This window comes from Dipodomys spectabilis, unplaced genomic scaffold (assembly GCF_019054845.1).
Source record: "Dipodomys spectabilis isolate Male_0828 unplaced genomic scaffold, ASM1905484v1 ptg000359l, whole genome shotgun sequence".
In the NCBI taxonomy this organism is placed as follows: domain Eukaryota; kingdom Metazoa; phylum Chordata; class Mammalia; order Rodentia; family Heteromyidae; genus Dipodomys; species Dipodomys spectabilis.
In genome coordinates, this window is record NW_024871036.1 from 282,313 (window position 1) to 302,753 (window position 20,441).

Sequence of the window (20,441 nt, forward strand, 5' to 3'; positions counted from 1 at the left end):
GCTGCAGCAGACCTAGATGACAGGAAGCATTGTGATTTTGCACAAGTGCTTAGATTTAGCAAACATCCAGAATCTTAGGGAGGCACCACCATTGCAAATTAGGAATCTTTTCATTAGGTTCAGCTCCCTAGTTGTCTGCCAGAAGGACTCTTGAATTAATTGTAGCAGTTTGTCCCAACATTGGAACATAGTCTCACAAAGACAAGACAAGTGCAGGGAACTTGGCCTGCCACAGGAGGTGGCACAAATGAAGACTTCCTGTCAAAACAGAGCACGTGGGAGAGAGTTAGATTGGGGTACAAAGAGGCCTTTTTCTCCTGGCCTTCAGAGCCCATCCACACTTATCCTCACTAATTGCCCAGGATAAATTGTTACATAGCTGTACAGGAGTCAAGCTTTTTGTCTGCCTGTTCCAACAGTGAGGCAGACTTCCTCCAGCAGGCTGGGGTGTGCAGAAACCCACAGGATACACTGGGAACAGTGAAGGGAACCCCGGAACATACACTGTCTTGAAAACACTGTCTGTGCTATGAAATCATTCTATTCAAAGCAAATTTCCTAGCTGTGTGCCTTTCTTCATAGCGACCTTGGATGTTCACCAATAGAAATACGTTCATACACACACAGACACATGGAATTAATGGCTCTTTTTTGTGGCTTTTTAATGGCTTTTTTAATGGCTTTTTTTAAGCTTGAACTGTGAGCCTAGACATTGTCACTGAGCCCCTTTTGCTGAAGGAAGCACTTTATTGTCTTAAACCATGATTACCCTAGGCTGGGGTACAGCATTTACACCCACAGATGATCCGGGGATCCTAGGACACGAGTTCAACTCCCAACAACTGGCAAAAATACATCAAACCAAATAAAAACCAAAAAAAGGAGGAAGAAAAAACCAAGAAGTTTTACACAACCATTTTATCTCTTTTTTCTTGGCACTGTGACCATCCTGGGTCTCAATGACTCAGCTGGAAAATTGTATGTCACCTTGCATGGCCTAAGGCTCCTGGGTTGTCAGTGAAGCCTGAGCCCCACAGAGACACCTGGGCCCTGAGTTCCATGATCCTGGGACTGCCACCTACACACGGCTGAAGATCCTAGGACACTCGTTTCTATCTATAGGAACACTAATAGAATGTTTGACAAATACTAATTTAATTACTAATTAGCTAGTCTTTCTAGTATAAGATTGTATGCAATAAATATGTCATTGATTAATTTAACTAGTACCTTATTAAGTCTTCTACCATGAGTAATTAATGGAGGCATAGTTTTAGAACAAATAATTGGTAGCAATAGAATATATAAAAATAAGATATAGAGAGACATCAATTTATATAGTTATACACTAGAATCTACATAAATATCTGTCTCTCTATATATACATTTATTTATAGATGAATATACATATGTAAATACACACACACAGCAATCTACACATCTATCTGTTTATATATTGGCCACTCCTAGGCCTTGATCACAGGTCCTCAAATTTGCTCACCAACTTCACTTGCATAAGACTGTTGTGCTAACATTAACCCATTCATGAAGTACGCCTTCTAGGCCTGGAGTACAAATCACAGAACTGCCAAAAACTTAATCCTGGTGGAAGAAGCCAATTGTCTCACTTGTTTTCCTTATCGGCGAAAGTCCTGGATTTCAGGAATGATGTATAATACATAGGCAAACCTATGTCCAATGTAATATGATGTAAAAAATGTTATATGTGTAATCATACTCATTAAATTCATAAAAATAAATAAAACACAAAATAAAATGAATAACTACACTAACCACAATATGCAGTAAACGTGCATGTAAATATAAATCATGTATTTAAAATGTATACGAATATTATTTTTTTTCGAGTGCTATGACTTGAACTCAGGCCCTGAGAACAGGCTTGACTTACTTGTCCTCTAGCACCGTGAGCTTCCCCTTCCCCCACAATGCTGCAGATTTACCCAGACCCTGAGTTCAAATCCCAGGCCTGGCAGAAAAAGTGGCGTGAATTCCAGGCCAAGGATTCTCAATGATTTTAAAATATTTTTAATATATTTATTTATTTATTCATTTATTTTTGTTTTGTCAAGCTCAGGGCTTGAACTCAGGTAGTGGCAACTCTGCCTCAGCTTTGATCACTTTAGGCTGGGGTGTAGCCACTGTACCCACAGCTGAACCGGAGTTCCTGGGTCCAAAAGACTGACAGGAAAAAAAAAATGAAAAGACAGATAAAAATCCGGCAACTTGCAGATGGCTCCAGTTTTACATTTGCTTTTTTTTGCAAGGTAACCATCCTGGATTTGAATGACATGGCTAAAAATTGTTTGTAACCTGGCGTTTCTGAAGGTTGGCGGGCTACCAGGGAAGCCATAGGCCAACTCGGCAACATAAGCCCTGTGTTAGAAGCCCATTCCTGTCCCTTACCAATGGAGGGAAATCCAAAAAGTCTCTTTCCTATTCATAGGAATACTGATGGAAGGTTGTGAATGTCAAAGTTGAATTAGTTGTTCCTGAAAGATACTACTATTAAACAGAATGATTTTAGGAGGTCGATGGATTTTAATGAATATTTTTGACACATTAAAATAATACTTTTAATTCCATGGATGGAATAGTTTCAAGACAGAGGTTGATTCAATTAAAAATTCATTAAGGATGGAAACAGTCATATTAATTACATGGAGGCATAATAAATACCCAAGTGTTGGTAAGAATGTAGTCTATATAACTGAAGAATATAGAAACCTTTGACCCTCTATAAAGATCTATATTTATTTGTTTTGTTTTTTTTTCAGGCCTTTTTTGTTAGAATATGCTACAGAGGAGTTACAATTACATGGTGAAGATAAGGAGTACATTTCGTACCAAGCATTGTTGCCTCCTCTTTGTTTCCTCTTCCCATGCCTTCACATACTACCCCCTCCCCCCCACCAGGTCCCCCCCCCCGTACCAAAGTTTTAAAGTTGGTTTTTCGACATAACGAATTGTACATCTCATTGTTGCAATGGGTCCACCTGTATCATTTTTCCTCCACAAATTATACCAACATCAAATACAGCGAAAGCAGGGGTGATACCATGGGGTACAGACATACAATGCAACATAGAAATCATCTTATAAATATGTTAGAAACAATTGCATGAAAGGAAACAAAACAAAAAAAAAACATTTGAATACTTATCTTGGGGTTCATTCCCCTAACATCAACTTCATTTGACCTTTTCTGCTAGACTCAGACATATACCAGTTATTGCATATACGGGAACCATGGTACCTATGTTTCTTTGGGCGTGGCTTACTTCACTTAATATAATTTTTTCCAAGTCTTTTTTTCTTTGAAATTGCTCAGTGTCAGGTAGGATTATAATTCGGGTGCAAATCTATATACTATGTAATAGGATGTCATAAAGGTAAGAAATATCATAGGTGGAATAATTGTCACTACAATAAATGAAAAACAATAATAAGTGATTGAAAAATAAATGATTGAATTAGTAGTGAATCATTCTGGGATAAAATTAGATGGAATAATTATAGGAGGTAGATTAAGTTTAATTAATATTTTATTAATCATTTACAGAATAAAAATTACATAAAAATATGATTAAATACCTAATAATTGATAGTAACACATGATGCATAATTTAACTATATATAGACAGCTGTCTCATTCTATAAAATATGTAATTATATGTATGGATGTATGTATATATGATAAACAATAACAGGATATTGAGTAATTATTAATTAATGATTTATTAATTATTCAACTGGAACACATCATTAAATGGAGACATAATTTAATACCTAATAATTGCTAGTAATATTATTTATAATTTAATAATATACAGACATCGCTGTGTGTATATAATATTTATATAGAGCAATCTCTAAGTATACCTTGTTCACTCCTGGTTTCGGTGGTTGAGTGCTCACCTAGCAAGCACCAAGCCCTTGGTTCGATTCCTCAGTGCCACATAAACAGAATACCGGGAAGTTCTGAGGTCTTTCAATCAATTGAGTGCTAGCCTGGAGCACAAATTCTTAGGGACAGTGTCTAAGCCCCTACTGAAGTCCCAGGACTGCTGCCACAAAAGCTAGGAGTCTGGTGCTGACAGCTGCCACCTAACCTGACTTAGCCAGATGTAAACACTGCAACCCAGCTCCATGGAACCAGACACAACTGGCTCACCCCCATCATCCTAGCTGCTCAGGGGCTTTAATACCCAGTCCTGGCAGGAATTCTGTGAGACTCTTTAAAATGTGGCTCCAAGTGGTAGAGCTCTAGCCTTGAACAAATGTTATTAAAGTAAAATCTCCATGTTTTGAGTTCAAGCCTTATGCTTAATCCCCCCCGCAAAAAAACCCACCACTATAAACCATTAGATGTGAACTTGTGTGGTTTGTGAAATGTTCCTCAAAGAATGGTGATAGTGATGAAAGCACACTAATTCAAATAACAGCTTGTGGAATAGAGCTATGTGCGGAGTCCTTCATAAGGTGCTCTGTGCTGAGTCCTGCACATGGTGCTATGTACTAAGTCATTCACAGGGTGCAGTGTGCTGAGTCCTGCATTGGGTGCTCTATGCTGGGTCTTTCATAGGATGCTGCGTGTTGAGTCATGAAAAGAGTGCTATGTGCTGTGTCCTTCACAGGTGCATTCTTTCATTGGGTCCTTGTAAGAGCTATACACGGAGATGATTATGCAGACAAAAATATTGAGGCTCAGATATGTCCCCATGGCAGGGACAAAATTATGTATTACTGAAGACTAGTGAGTTGTCTCTTTCAGACAATTTTTTTCTTTCTGTTTTTTTACAGTCATGAACCCTGAGCTCAGGGCCTAGGCGCTGACCCTTACCTCTTGGGCACATGCCTAGCACTCCACCACATGGAGCCAAGGACCCCCTTGCAGCAGAGTGCCACTTGGGGTCGATAGCTGAGGTCTGTCATCCAGGCTTCTCAAGAAGCTGAGATGTGAGGATCTGAGTTTCAAACTATCCCAGACAGAAAAGGTCCCATGAGACTATTATCTCCAATTCACCACTAAGAAACCTGAAGTTGAAACTGGGTGCTTGTCGCTCATGCCTGTCATACTAGCTACTCAGGAGAATGAGATCTGAGTATCATGGTTCAAATCTAGCCTGGGGAGGAAAGTCTTTGAGACACTTAGCTCCAATGGACCACCAGAAAACATGAAGTGGCGCTTTGGCTCAAGTGGTAAGGCACAAGACTTGAGCTGAAGAGCTCAGGGACAGCACCCAGGCCCAGACTTCAACTTCTACAACTAACAACAACAAAAAAGACAGAAGCAAACTAACAAACCTGAAGTAGAGGGCTGGGAATGTGCCTTGGGGGTAGAGTGCTTTGCATCTATGAAACCCTGGACTTTATTTCTCAGGACCACAACACTAGAAAAAGGCTGCAGTGGCTCTGTGGCTCAATTGGGAGAGGGCTATCCTTGTACAAGAGAAACTAGGTACAGTGCTGAGTTCCAGCTCCAGGACTGGTATATGCGCACTCACACAGACACATACACACACACACACACACACACACACACACACACACACACACACGAACACACACACACACACAGACCAGAAGTGAAGTTGTGACACAAAATGTTAAAGCATTGGTTTTCTGCACTGAGCTCATGGCCAGCACCCAGGCCCTGTGTTCACCCAAAATCTAGCCACACGGCCTAATTAGGAGAGGTCAAAAGTTTCAATATCTGATGAGCTTCACCAGCCCTAGATGACAGGCAGCTTTGAGATATCCGACATGTGCTTGGATTTCCCAAACTTCCAGAAACCTAGGAGAGGCATCATAGGCCCATCATCTCCAACAATGAAACATTTCATTAGGTTCAGTGCCCTAGTTGTCTGCCAGAAGGACTCCTGAATTATATTGATCACTCTATCTGAACACAGGAATATAGTCTCACAAAGGCAGGATAAGTGCACAGGACTTGGCCTGCCATGGGAGGTGGCACAAATGAAGGCTTCCTGTCAAAACAGGGCACTGGGGAGAGAGATCGCTTGGGATACAAAGAAGCCTTTTTCTCTTGGCCTTCAAAGTCTGCCCACACTCATCATCACTAACTGACGCAGATGGAGTTGTTTGTTAAACAGCTGAACAGGAGTGAGGCCATTTTCTGCATATCCAGACAATGAGAGAGACTTCTTCCAGCAGGCCTGGGATGCAGAGAAACCCTCAGGCTACAATAGGAACAGTGAGGTGAGCCCCGGAACATGCACTGTCATGAAAGCAATCTCTGTGTTATGAAATCATTGAATTGAAAACAAATTTTCTGGATTGGTGCAATTCATAATAGTTACTCTGGAGATTCACCTACAGGAATACATCCATATACACAGAGACATGGAGGTACAGGCTCTTTTCAAAAGGCAGGTCCTGGGGTTGATCTATGAGCCTATGCATTGTCCCTGAGCTCCTTTTGCTCAAGGGTATTGCATTAACATTGAATCACAGCCCCACTTCTGGGTTTTTCTGTGATTTCTTAGAAATAACAGTGGCATGGACTTTCCTATGCTGGCTGGATTCAAACTCAGATTCTGTACATCTCAGCCTCCTGAGTCAGCCACCACTGGCTCTTGCCATTCTTTTCTTCTTCATTTTTTAATCTGTACAATCTGGCTTCTAAACAGGGTCATTTCAGTGGTTTGAATGTATAAGTAAGCTATTCCAATGTTCTTTATAGCTCCTTTCTCTGAGAAGCATTTTCTTTCCTCTTCTCTTCTGGTCACAGGTTTGAAGCCAAAAGTGAGAAATGAGTGTCACAGGATTTGGCAGCTAATTTCCACATTACATGCCAGCTTTGTCACTTAGCCTTGAGCTGCAGTGAATTTACTCTCTAAGGATGAGAGAACCGAAAGCTGGAGCAATCCTCATACTGTCTGCATTGCTCCTTTTGCCGATAAAATGATCTAATAATTATGAGTTTTGTGTGTCCCCAATCTTAATTATCTAGAACACACTAGAAGCATCTGCATGTTTCTGTTTTTCTCTAGTACCTCCCGAGATTTAGACTAAGGTTTTGTGTAGAGGGGCTCCTCAGTGAATCCCTGAGAAAGCTGCTTGCAGTCTCCTGGGGAGATGACAATTCAAAGTCAGCCCGAGCAGAAAAGTCTGTGAGATTCTTATCGCCAATAAACCACCAGAAAACCAGAAGTGGAGCAGTGTCCAAGAGGGTAAAGCTCCAGCATTCAGAAAGCCGAGCAGGAGACACAGGCCAGACCAGGCAAGAAAGCCTGGGAGGCACTTATGTCTAATTAATGACCAGATGGCTGGAAGTGGAGCTGTGGTGGTTGAAAAGCCTCAGTCTTATACGAAACAGCTGAGGAATGCATTGGGCCCTATGTTTAAGCACTGGGATGGCTTCTCTATTCAAAAAGAAAAGGCCAAGTTTATGTATCAGTGCACTACCTACTTATTTGTGTATATTACCTCCCTGAGTGCAAGCAGACCATATGCAATGCTTCTCCTTTTATTTACTGGTTCATTTTTCAGATATGCTCGTTGCACATACTGCACCATTCTCTTCATTTCAGGCCCATGGCTTTTCTCTTCCAGGGTTCCAGGCCTGTGTCCTTATATGATGCACACTTAAGCTCTCAGCAGTCTTCATTTACATTTTATTATGAGGCCAATGCAGGAACAGTCACAAAATCAGGCAGGGGAACAGAAGATAAGGTTTTGTAGAAATCACTAGTATTCAGAAAATTAAATTTGGGATGTAAAATGGTAGCATACTTATGTAAAAACTACCATGAAGAAAAAGATGGGGATGCGGACTTGGATTACTGAAAGAGTGCTTGCCAAGCATGCAAGAAGCCCTGGGTTTGATTACTGAGTATCACATACACAGAAAAAGCCAGAATTGGTGCTGTGGCTAGACCTGGCAAACAGAAACCTACATAGGTAGGTAGGTAGGTAGGTAGGTAGGTAGGTAGGTAGATAGATAGATAGATAGATAGATAGATAGATAGATAGATAGATAGATAGATAATAGAAAGAAAGATAAATAGAAAGATAAATAGATAGATAAATAGATAGATAGATAGATAGTTAGATAGAAATATGATAGATTAACCTGGTCTTGGATGTCAGGAGGAATGAAGGGAACAATTCCCAGTCATGATGCCTTCTGCAGTGTTACGGCCACCAGCTTCGCCTTCACACAACCACAGAGCAGGAAGACTGCCTCTTTCCCACTTCTCAGGCAGCCAAATGCCCCAGAGCCAAGAGGGCAGAGCCAGGTTCTAACTCAGGTGCGTGGAGACAGAAGAGAAAGGTCCGTGCTTCTCCTTGGACTGGGAATTTGCATGAATGATGTGCAGAATGAAGAAAGGAGAATGGACTGGCAGAGGTAGAAGAATGGTCTTTAAATCTGATACATGGAGAGTCAATACCCCACTCCTTAAGACCAGAGAGCAGGGTTTTTCTTCTCTGTTCCTCCCCTCTCCCCACTAAACTGACTCTCTATTGTTACCCTAAAGATAGCCTGAGGCTCTCTTCACCTGAGGGAGGAAGGTTAATTAGTCATTATTTGAAGAGGGTGAGAAAAGCCTGACCCTGGTGTAACTGTAATAAATGTTTCAGGGTTTCCCCCATTGCTGGCTTTTGCAGCTGACTTCCCTGTTGAGTGTGTACATTCTGCCTCCTAATCCTGCAGACCCAAGTCTCTTCACCTAACCTGACTTTTGCAACCATTTTCTGTCCTTCAATTACCATGTTACACTGGAGTTTTTCTGCAAACAGTGCTAGGGCTTGGATCCTGAGAACTTCATTTGAATCCAGGATGGTTCAATAATTTTTCTTTCCTGCTTCTATAGCTCGAGAACTCTAAGAACTTTTAGAGTGCAAGTAACTTCTTATCACCCAGGGAAACACAGGAAGCTTTTGAACATCTGACCCTTCAGAATTGGAAGTCAGAGTGTCATAGACCTTTCTGCCCTGGCTGGCTTCACCCTGTGATCCTGAGACCTCAGTTCGTGAGCTAGGGTGTTGGGCATGAGCTACTGGTGCTCTTCTAGGTTCATAAATGTAATAACATTGACAATACAAGTCAACTGCTTATCACATAGGGCTCGGGAAGCATATGAAGCCTTTCAAAAATGGACCTTTAAGAACCATGTAGGACACAAGGTTATAATGCTAGAGTCTAAGAGGCTGGGAATATAAATCTGCTACATTTGAACCTGGAGCTCTGACTCCAATTCTGTTGTACATCAGTGTTCTTTTTCCAGAGAATGTTCTCCTAATTAGCAAATAGGAAAATACTTTGATTAAACCTCACTTTTTTCCAGTTGTGTGTCTTGAACTCAAGTCCGGGCACTGTCCCTGAGCCCATCAACTCAAGTCGAACACTCTACCACTAGAGCCACAGCGCCAGTTGGGGTCTTTTGGTGGTTCACTGGAGATAACAGTCTAACAGGTTTTCCTTGCCTAGGTTATCTTTGAACATCTCTCAGCCTCCTGAGAAGCTAGCATTTCAGGTGTGAGCACTGGCATCTGGCATATTGTTTTTGTCAGTCCTGGGGCTTTATCTTAGGGCCTTGGTACTATCTCTGTGCTTCTTTTTTTCAAGGTTAGCCACTTGAACCACTCCACAGCTTCTGGCTTTTCCTTTGTATGTGTCACTGAGGATTCAAACCCTGGCATTCATGCATGCTGAGGGAGCAAGCTCTTTACCACTAAGCCACATTTCTTGCCCCACCCTTAAAATTTTATACCTCAATTTGCCTATCCTCAGGAAAAGGCTTCTGAGTATAAATCATCTTAAGAAATCTCTATAGGAAGATGTCCAAAGATAAGAAAAAACTCAGAGAGGATGTGAAGGGATGAGAAGGGGAAACAAAGGAGGAGGCTACAATGCTTCATAAGAAATGTACTCATTATCTTGCACATGTAATTGTAACCCCTCTCTACAGTATTTTCACAAAAAAAGAAAAAGAAAAAAAAGAAAAAGCTCATACTTGGAATAGACTCTAAACATGTGAAGACTGTGACAAATGGTTCCATTCAATTATGTACTATGTTTCAACACTTAATAAAATATTAATGAAAAATGAGTCAATGTCCTAAATTATTGTGTATAATTTTATAATAGATGTGCAAAATGTAATAAATATTATGTGTATAATAATACTAAATACAATAATCAATAAATAAATGAATCAAATAAAAATAAAATAAAAATTAATAATAAAAATAACATGAAATTAACATATATGTAAGTATATATCATACATTCATTACACATGTATAGAAATATTTTTTCCCATTGCAGGGCCTTCATTCAGGCCCTGGGAACTCTAGCCTGAATTTCTTTTCCTCAAGGACAGTGAGTTTCGCCTTCACCCATGTTGCAAAGAGTTACCTGGATGGTGAGCTCAAATCCTAGCAATAGCAGAAATACTGGCCCAGTTCCAAGACAGTGACTTAATTTTTTTTAATGGAAGCAGTTATGTTTATTCAGTTCCATACTGAACATTAAAAATAGGCAGTGTAGAATTTTGTACAGCTATTCAGATTTCCTTCGTTTACCTCCAAAGTGCTTCTCTGAAAAGTAATATGTTTCTTTTTTGTATGTTCTTTATTGTAAAAATGTTGTACAGAGGGGTCACAGTTACATGAGCAAGGTAATGAGTACATTTCCCATTGAGCATTGTTGCTTCCTCCTTTGTATTCCCCTTATCATCCCTTCCACCCATCTTGACAACTAGCTCCCCCTGCCGAGGTCAGTGACTTAATTTTTCATTTTTGGTTGGCATGGGGTTTGAACTCAAGTAGTGGCAACTCTTCCTCACATTGCTACAGATTTACCAAGATCCTGAGTTCAAATCCCAGGCTTGGAAATAAAACTGGCAGAAATTCCAAAGCAGGGACCTTTATTTTTTTTAATTTTGTTAATTAATTAATTAATTAATTAATTAATTTTTTGGCCAACCATGGGGCTTGAAAACAGGTCATGGAAACTGCCTCCGCTTGGATCTCCCTAGGCTAGGATGCAGTCTCCGGACCCATAGCCGATCCTGAGATCATAGTCCCAGGGGGCTGTCAGGAAGAAAAGAAAAAGCTGGAAAACACAAAAAGTGGCGAGCTGCAGAGGACTGGGTTTTTATGATTTTTTTTCTTTACACAGTGATCATCCTGGGTCTGAATGGCACTGCTGTAAAGTGGACCTGACCTGCCATTGCTGTTGGCTGATGGGCTCTCAGGGAAGCCATAGGCCAACCTGTCAACATAGACCCTAGCTTCAATCTCAGTCCTGACACCAATGGCAGAAGATCACAAGAGACTCATTCCTATGCATAGGAATACTGGTTGAAAGAGTAGTTCATGCCTTGGTCTAGTCTAAAATTGGATGCAATAATCCTAGAATGCTGATTGATCTTAATTAATAGTTTATTAAGCATGAAACGAATAATTTTCCTTCACTGGCAGTATAATAAATACCTAAGAGTTGGTAGGAACGTAGTAGGTGTCATTCAATCATAGATAGACGGCTCTGGCACTCTTTACTAATATATATTTATTTGTATACCACCGTCTGCCTATCCATGTATCGCTCTTTTGGCCAAACACAGGGGTCAATCTCAGCATGTGGGAACCCCCTCACAGCTTCATTGGCAAAAGGCTGCCATGCTCAAACTCACCCATTCATGAATTGGGCCTGCTAGGCCCTGAGTTCAGATCCTAGCATTGCCAAGCATGATGGAGAACACATCTAAAATCTAGATGCTATATGATAGGATGTAACCAATGTAATAAATGGTATAAGTGTAATCAGAGTCAATAAAATAAATGGTAAATAAATGAATAAAACAAGAAATAAAATGAATAGCCAGACCAAACACAATATGGACTGTACATCTGTATGGAAGTATAAATCCTACTCTTAAAATGTATATAAGGTGTATCTTTCCAGGCCTGAAACTTGAATTCAGCCCTGCTATGAGGAGGGAATGGTGGGAGATCATGAGCTACTCAGTTCTGGACCTAGGAAGAGTCATGGTATGCTATCAATCTCATCCTTGAATGAGTAGTTCGTGCATGATGTGAGTAGGAAATGATAGGGAAGACTCATGGGGTATCAATTAATTATAAAGAAGAGTTGATGAAGGTGACAATAATCATCACAGTCATGAAATGGAGGCATCAGGAAAGATCCAAGAATCGGTAGTCCCATGGTAGATTGGATTCCATCACAGGACACCATCTCTCCTACCCTATACAAATATGTACTTATTTGCATACTACTTCAGCTTATGAATGGATGACTATTGTGTTCCCCACTCTTCCCCCCCCTGAAGGGGGACATTTCAATCTCAGGTCCTGGGAATGGCCTAGCTCCTTCGTGGCTCACAGGCTGGTGTGCTCATGTGGACCAAATTTCCAATTGGAACTGCTAGGCCCCGAGTTCAGATCCCAGCCCTGCCAAAAGATTCATCTTGATAATAGAAGCCAATCATTGCACTTGTTTTCCTTTCCTGTGCAAGTCGTGGGTCTCAGCTAGGATGGAGAATGCATGGGCCACCCTGTGGCCATGGGAATAAGTTGTTATCAATGTCAGCCCTGTTATACCTGTCATCATATACCCAAGAAAATACACAATACATCCATGAATAACATACAAAAGAAAGAGAATAACTACACTCAATGCACGATGCAGTCCACACATGGATGTGAATATATATGTCATGATTGAATGATGCATTGAGGACTATTTTGGCCTCCTTGGGGCTCAATCTCAGTTCCTGGGAATGACCCAGCTCCTTAGTGGCTCACAGGCTGGTGTGCTCACCTGGACCCATTGTGCAGTTGGGCCTCCTAGGCTCTGATTTCAAATCCCAGCTCTGCCAAAAATTCACCTTGATGTGAGAAGCCAGTCATTGCACCTGTTTTCCTGTGTTGTGCAAGTTCTGGGTCTCAGCTAGGATGGAGAATGCATAGGCAACTCTATACTCATTTGAATAGGTTGTAATCCAGTTCACCACAGTTATATCTGTCATCCTATACCCAAGAAAATACAAAATAGCCGGGCACTGGTGGCTCACGCCTGTAATCCTAGCTACTCAGGAGGCTGAGATATGAGGATCGCGGTTCAAAGCCAGCCGGGGCAGGAGAGACCGTGAGACTCCTATCTCCAATAAACCACCAGAAAACCGGAAGTGGCACTGTAGCTCAAGTGGTAGAGCACTCGCCTTGAGCTGAAGAGCTGAGGGACAACGCCCAGGCCCAGAGTTCAAGCCCCACGACCGAAAAAAAAAAAAAAGAAAAAAAGAAAATACAAAATACATCAATGAATGAGAAACAAAATAAAGAGAGTGACTACACTGAATGCAAGATGATGCCCACCCATGTTTGGAAACATAGATCCTCTGTTTAATTATGAATTTATGACTATTTTGCCCCAGACCAGGGCTCGATCTCAGGTCCCTGGAATGACCTAGCTCCTTAGTGGATCACAGGCTGGTGTGTTCACCATGACCCATTCACCAATTGTGTCTGCTAGGCCTTGAGTTCAAATTCCACCACTGCCAAAAGATTCATTCTGATGTGAGAATCCAGTGGTTGCACATGTTTTCCTGTCCTGTGAATGTCCTGGGTCTCATCGAGGATGGAGAATGCTATATAGGCAACTCAGTAGCCATGACAATAGGTTGTCATCCATGTCAGCACAGTTATATCTGTCACCATACTCAATAAAATATACAATACATCCTTGAATAAGACACAAAATAAAAAGAATAACTAAACTGAATGTAAGATGCATACCACACCTGTAGGTAAAGAGAGATCTTATCTTTAAAAAAGGTGGGCTTGCTGTGCTGGGGCTTCAAATCAGGCCTTGGACCAGGCCTGAAATTCTATACCTCAAGGATGGTGAGCTTCCCCTTCTCCCCCAGTGCAACAGAGCTGCCCAGACCTGAGTTCAAATCCAAGCACTGACAAAACATTCATGCTGATGTCAGAAGCCAGTTGTTGCACACGTTTTCCTCTGCTGTGACTGTCCTGTATCTCAACTAGGATGGAGAATGCATAGGCAACCCCTTAACCATGGGAACAGGTTTTCATCCATGTTAGAACAGTTATACCTGTCACAATACTTAGTAAAATATGCAATACCCCCAAGAATTATAGACAAAATAAGAAGAAGTGCACCGAACACAAGATGGTGTCCACACATGTATGTCAATATAGATCCTATGTTTAAGTAATTAATTTATGACTATAGTGGACCACCCTGGGGATCATTGTCATATACTAGGAATGTCTGAGCTCCTTAGTTGCTCACAGGTTGGTGTGTTCACCTTGACTTATTCTCCAATTGGTCCTGCTAGGCCCTGAGTTCAGATTCCAGCACTACCAACAAGTATATCATGGAGTAAGAAGCCGAGTGTGAAATTTGTTTACCTTTTCTCTGAGAATCCTGGGTGTCAGGCATGATGGAGAACATTTCTATAAATCTAGATGCTCTGTGATAGGATGTCATCAGTGTAATAAACAGAATGGGTTTCATCAAAGTACAATTGATGTTAAATAAATGAATAAAACAAAAAATACAAGGAACAACCACATCAGACTTGTATGGACTGAACATCTATAAGTAAGTATTAATCCTATCTTTACAATGATCACAAATAGTATGTTTTCCAGGACTGGGGTTGAATTCAGGCCTAGTGAACAGGCCTGACTTTCTTATCTTCAAGTACGGTAATCTTCCCCTTCATCCACATTGCTGCAGATTTACCCAGATCCTGAGTTCAAATCCAAAGCCTGGAAGAATGAATAGCAGGAATTGCAAGCCAATTAGCTGACTTTTTTTATTTTTTATTATTTTTTTCTCAGCACAGGGCTTGAATTCAGGTTGTGGTAACTCTGCCTCAGCTCTGATCACCCTAAGCTGCAGTGCACCCACTGGCCCCATAGCTGCTCCTGGGATCCTAAACCCCTAGCCCTTGCCTGGAAAAAAATTCACAGAAAAAATGTGGCCTTTTTATGTTTTCTTCCTTTGCATGGTGACCCTCCTGGGTCTGAATGACACTGTTGCAAAGGGTACTTCACCTTGCATTGCTAAAGGCTGCCAGCCTATCGGAGAATCCATAGGGCTACGTGGCAACATAGGCCCTGATTTCGAATCCCCATTCTGACAACAACCAATGGCAGGAGATATTAAGAAACTGGTTCCCATCCATAGGAATAACAATGGAATGGTGTCAATGAATGATGCTCCTATAAAATTAGACAACATTATTTCAGGAGGTTGATTAATTTTATTTAATATTTATGAAGCATTAAAAGAATATAATTACTTACAGGAATGCAATAAGTTCAGGACACTAATTGATTTCATCAATATTTTAAGGATGAAAATAATAACATTAATTATATGGATCCATAATAAATACCCAGGAATTGGTAGGAATGTAATCTGTATAACTGAAAAATGTATAGACATCTCTGGCACTCTATAAAGATATATATTTATTAGCATAAAGCCATCTGCATGTAAATCTGTTCTTATTTTGTTAACACCTGGGGCTCGATCTCTGATCCTGGAAACAGCCTATCAGCTCAATTTGCCCCAGGATGGTGTGATGACACTCACCCATTCATGAGTTTGGCCTTGTAGGCCATGAGTTCAGATGCCAGCACTCCCAAACAATGAATCGTGGAATAAGCAGCTGATTGTAACACATGTTTTCCTTTTCTGTGAATGTCCTCGGTGTCAGGTATGAAGTAGAATACATATGTAGACCTATATCCTATTTAATCAATGTTATCAATGTTCTATGTGCCATAATAGTCAATGACATAAACAGTCAATACATGAATAAAACAAAAAATAAAATAACTATTCTTAAAACCTATGGAGCCAACATATTTATATAAATATAAATCATATAAGTAAGTTGTACATGGATAGCATGTTTTCTAGTGGTGGGGATCTATTTCAGGACTAAGAATCAGACTTGAATGTCTTGACTTCAAGGAAACCAGCTTCCCTTTCCCACACAGTGCAACAAGTTACCCAGATCATGAGTACAAATCCCTGTCCTGGCAGAAAAATGGAACCTTTATAGTATGTATGGCCCAATTCTTAGGTATTTCATTATGCCTCCATTATATGTATGTGATTGTTTAAATGCTTAATAAAGTATTAACTAAAATTGATCAGTGTCCTATAATATAATTGTGAATAATTTTATCCTAGAATCATTCAAGATCTGCTCATGCAATCATGACATATATCACATTCCATTGGTAATCATATGGATAGGAACAAGTTTCTTAATATCTCCTGCCATTTGGAGGTAGCAGGACCAGGATAGGAACTGTAGGCTCCAGCTCCCACGACTTCAACCCGTGGATAGGGAACTCACCAGTCTTTCCAAGAACATCAGCAAGACCAATGATGAGGCAGGCACCAGTGGCTCTCAGCAGTCCTCCTAGATACTTACCAGGCTGTGACAGGAGAATCATGGTCACCCTAGGTAGGAAAGTCCTTGAGACCCCTGTCCAACTTCATTGCCAACAAAGCCAGAAGCCCTGTGTCTCCAGTGTGGAGGGCCAGCCTTGAGCAAAAGGAGTTCACAGACTGCCCAGATCCTGAGTTTAAGGTCTGGAACTGGAAACATACACAACAATCTGTGCAGCTTTTTGGCTAAAGCAGGTCACCCTCTTGTACCCAACTGAATTGGACAGAGTTCTCTGGGAAAAGGGCTGGGGGAGCCGCTGTCATCTTTACTCCACCCATGCTGCTTGCATCACAGAATTCCGGCCACACCCACATTCTTTCATGTTTCTTTCTGAACAATGGGATAAAAGAATGGTGGCTATGCCCACATTCTATGCTGCCAGGTAGCACAGGGATTCATTCTGTTGTTTGACACCACTACCAGCAATTAAGGAAGGCAGTGGTCGCTGAGTGGTGCACAAGAGAATTTGAGTATAGTGGGATATTGATACTCTGCCCGCGCCCTGGCCCCCTCCCCTGCTTCCCCGCAGTGCTTGGTTTCATACCTCAGGCAATGGCTTGCTGCCACCTAGCCTAAGGCCTCCACCTGGTCCCTGCCCCAGGTCCTCTGCTCTGGGCCCATGTGTCTGCAATGCTGCTGCCATTGCTGCTCACCCCACCCGGAGCAGCCACCAACAGCTTCTCCCAGCAGCACAGGTATATGGCCACCCCAACACCATCCCTACTCCAGTTCAGACACCACCTAGGGGCATCATGATCCCCTGCGTTTTTCCTCTCCCCAGCTCTGAGGATCCACCTTTCTGTCTTGGGAATTTCTGAGATAGCGACTCAATATATGCTCAGTCTGGGCTGGTTCATGGTCCTCCTATCTGTGACAGGTATGCTCCACCAGGCCTGGTCCTCTGTAGTTGGGATGGTAGGCATGTAGTGCCATGCTCAGTCATTGGTTCAGATGGATTAACCCAAACTTTTACTCCACAGCAGCCAATTTTTTTTTTTTTTGGTCGGCCGTGGGGCTTGAACTCTGGGCCTAGGCGCTGTCCTTCAGCTCTTCAGCTCAAGGCCAGCGCTCTACCATTTGAGCTACAACGCCACTTCCGGATTTCTGGTGGTTTATTGGAGATAGGAGTCTCACGGTCTCTCCTGTACGGGCTGGCTTTGAACCGCGATCCTCAGATCTCAGCCTCCTGAGTAGCTAGGATTACAGGCGTGAGCCACCAGCGCCCGGCTACAGCAGCCAATTTTTGACCACAGGTGAAGCTCTGTGTAGGGCCCCAACCATAGGATCTCAGTCTCCTCACAGAACAATTGTGAGGAAACAAGGAATTTATACAGAGGGATTTCGAGCATGACTAGGCACAGAGGGAGTGGCCTTCAGACAAACTTCTTGACAATTCTGGGAGCATATGACAGGAAGATACCAGAAAAGGGCTCAGGTGGGGCCTGTTATTATTCTTGCAACACCTCTGGGATTATTAAACAAAACATGGCTTTCTTTCATCATTACCCTATCCCTCATGAGGAAGGAGATCCTTCACTGTGTTGAGTTTTGAAGCTGGAGACACCAAGGCATAGAGAAGCCAGGTGACCTACTTATGACATCAAGTTCACAGGAAGCTCAGCCTGACTTCTCTGTGATGCTCTCTAGGACAATGGGTGCTATTCAGTCCACTACTTGTAGTCGAAAGTCCACTTCTTGTCAGTCATGGCACTTGAACTCTAGGCCTAGGAGCTGTTCCCAAGCTCCTCAGCTCAAGACTAGCACTCTACCACTTGAGCCCACAGCTTAACTTCCAGTTTTCTCATGGTTCTTTGGAGATAAGAGTCTCACAGTCGTTCCTGGCCGGGATGGCTTTGAACCATGATTCTCAAATCTCAGCCTCCTGGCTAGTTAGTATTAGAGTTCTGAGCCACCAGCACTGACTTAAGTGTAATTATGACTTGCTTTCTCTCCATCACACAAAGGAACTGGTTGAATGGGTGCTGGAGGAGGTGGCCCAGTGTCCCCATGTGGCTGGAAACCAAGGTGACCCTCTCATTCCGGGGGTGGGCTTTGGGTCAGGAGCTGTCTCCCTCAGCCTGTTGAAACAGTTCCATGATGTAAGCCTCTCTGTGCCCTGGCTAGACCGTGATGGTTATTCATTGTCCATCCACCCTTACTGGACTTAGTATTGTTTTCAACATCATTTTGTAGCACCTAGCTAAAATTATGATACATAGTTATGGAATGAAAATGTAATGCCATATTAATAAACTCATTTAGGGCACTGGGATTGTGGTTTCATGGTACGGTGATTGCCTAGCATTCATGAAACCCTGGGTTCAATTTCTCAGTACCGCATAAACAGAAAAACACTGGAAGTGGTGTTGTGCCTCAAGTGGTAGAGTACTTACCTTGAGAATAAAAAGAAGCTGGGGAATAATTCCCTATCCCTGAGTTTAATCCCCTAGACTGGCAAAAACAAAACAAAAAACATTTAGTTAGTAAATGCAAATTAAAGAAACCATACTTGGAATATATAATTGCTCCTTCCATACTGGCACCAGAAAATAGTCCCTAATTCATGTACTTTATTCATATTAGGATACTGTGTTCAAATAAAAAGTTTTGTTTATTAGGTCACAGCAATTAATGCCAGGAAAGTGCTTAGATGTCAGGTGAAGATTAATTCTGGAAATTCAACGATTCCAGGCTTTTGTGTGATCATTGCTAATCACAAAGAGAAGGGAAGTCAAAGTGTGATTTGGAAATCTTTTTGGTCAATCATGGCACCAAAAAGGCAGAGACTAATTAACAGTTGTGACAGAAGAGAAGGAATAATTCCAGATGGAAGGAATAAAATGGTAGCTAAGGTATACCAGAAGCTGTTCTAGGGAACCATTTTTGATTATTGAAGAACTAGTTATCAACTAGGATTGTTCCTCATTGCCTATAGCATTATAAATCTTTTAGGACAGTTCTTAAGCTCTGTGTGATAAATGTATCTCCTTCACTGCTGTTCTTTCATACCTGATCTCCTTTGCTTTCTAAAAAATCTCAGTCTTTCTGTATTTATCTATGAACATTTCCTGATACTACACATATACAGATGGCAGAAGATACTAATGTAACTGTCCCATAGCTCATTAGTCATTAATGTAACAACATGGAAAAGGAGGACATATTTATTGCTAACTCAAATTTTCTGAAAAGCTGCAATGTCATCATTTGGTTCAAATTTCCATTCTTTGTCTGCATATTTGCACATAAATGCAAATGTGAGATGGATACTGGTGGTTAACACCTGAAATCCTAGCTATTCAGGAGGTTGAGACCAGAGGATTGTGGTTCAAAGCCAGCCTGGTCAGAAAAATCCATAAGACTCTTATCTTCAATTAACCACCAGAAACCCAGAAGTGGTGCAGTAGCTTAAGTGGTAGAGTGCCCAGAGTCAGATTTTAAGCCCCAAGACCAACAAAAAAAGTGAAATATGACTTTAAGTTTCCCCAAAAGGAAAGACAAGGTCAAAAATCTTCCCAAATAGAAGAAATAATTCCAAAATGATTCAATGCACCTACTTTTGCTGAGTTAAAATTTAAGTTATGGCTTCTTTGCTGTACATATTCTCTTATTTTAAAAATTGTCAAATATTAGTTTGACAATAAATTGCAACTAATAATTTTTTCTTTTCTTTTTTTTTGGGGGGGGGGTCCGGTTGTGGGGCCTGAACTCTGGGCCTACGCGCTGTCCCTCAGCTCTACAGCTCAAGGCTAGCACTCTACCACTTGAGCCACAGCTCTACTTCCGGCTTTTTTTCTTTTTGCTTATGTGGTGCTGAGGAATCGAACCCAGGGCCTCATGCATGCAAGGCAAGCGCTCTACCACTGAGCGACCTTCCCAGCCCTCAATTAATATTTCTTGTTTCAAAGATAAGTCCATACAGTTGAT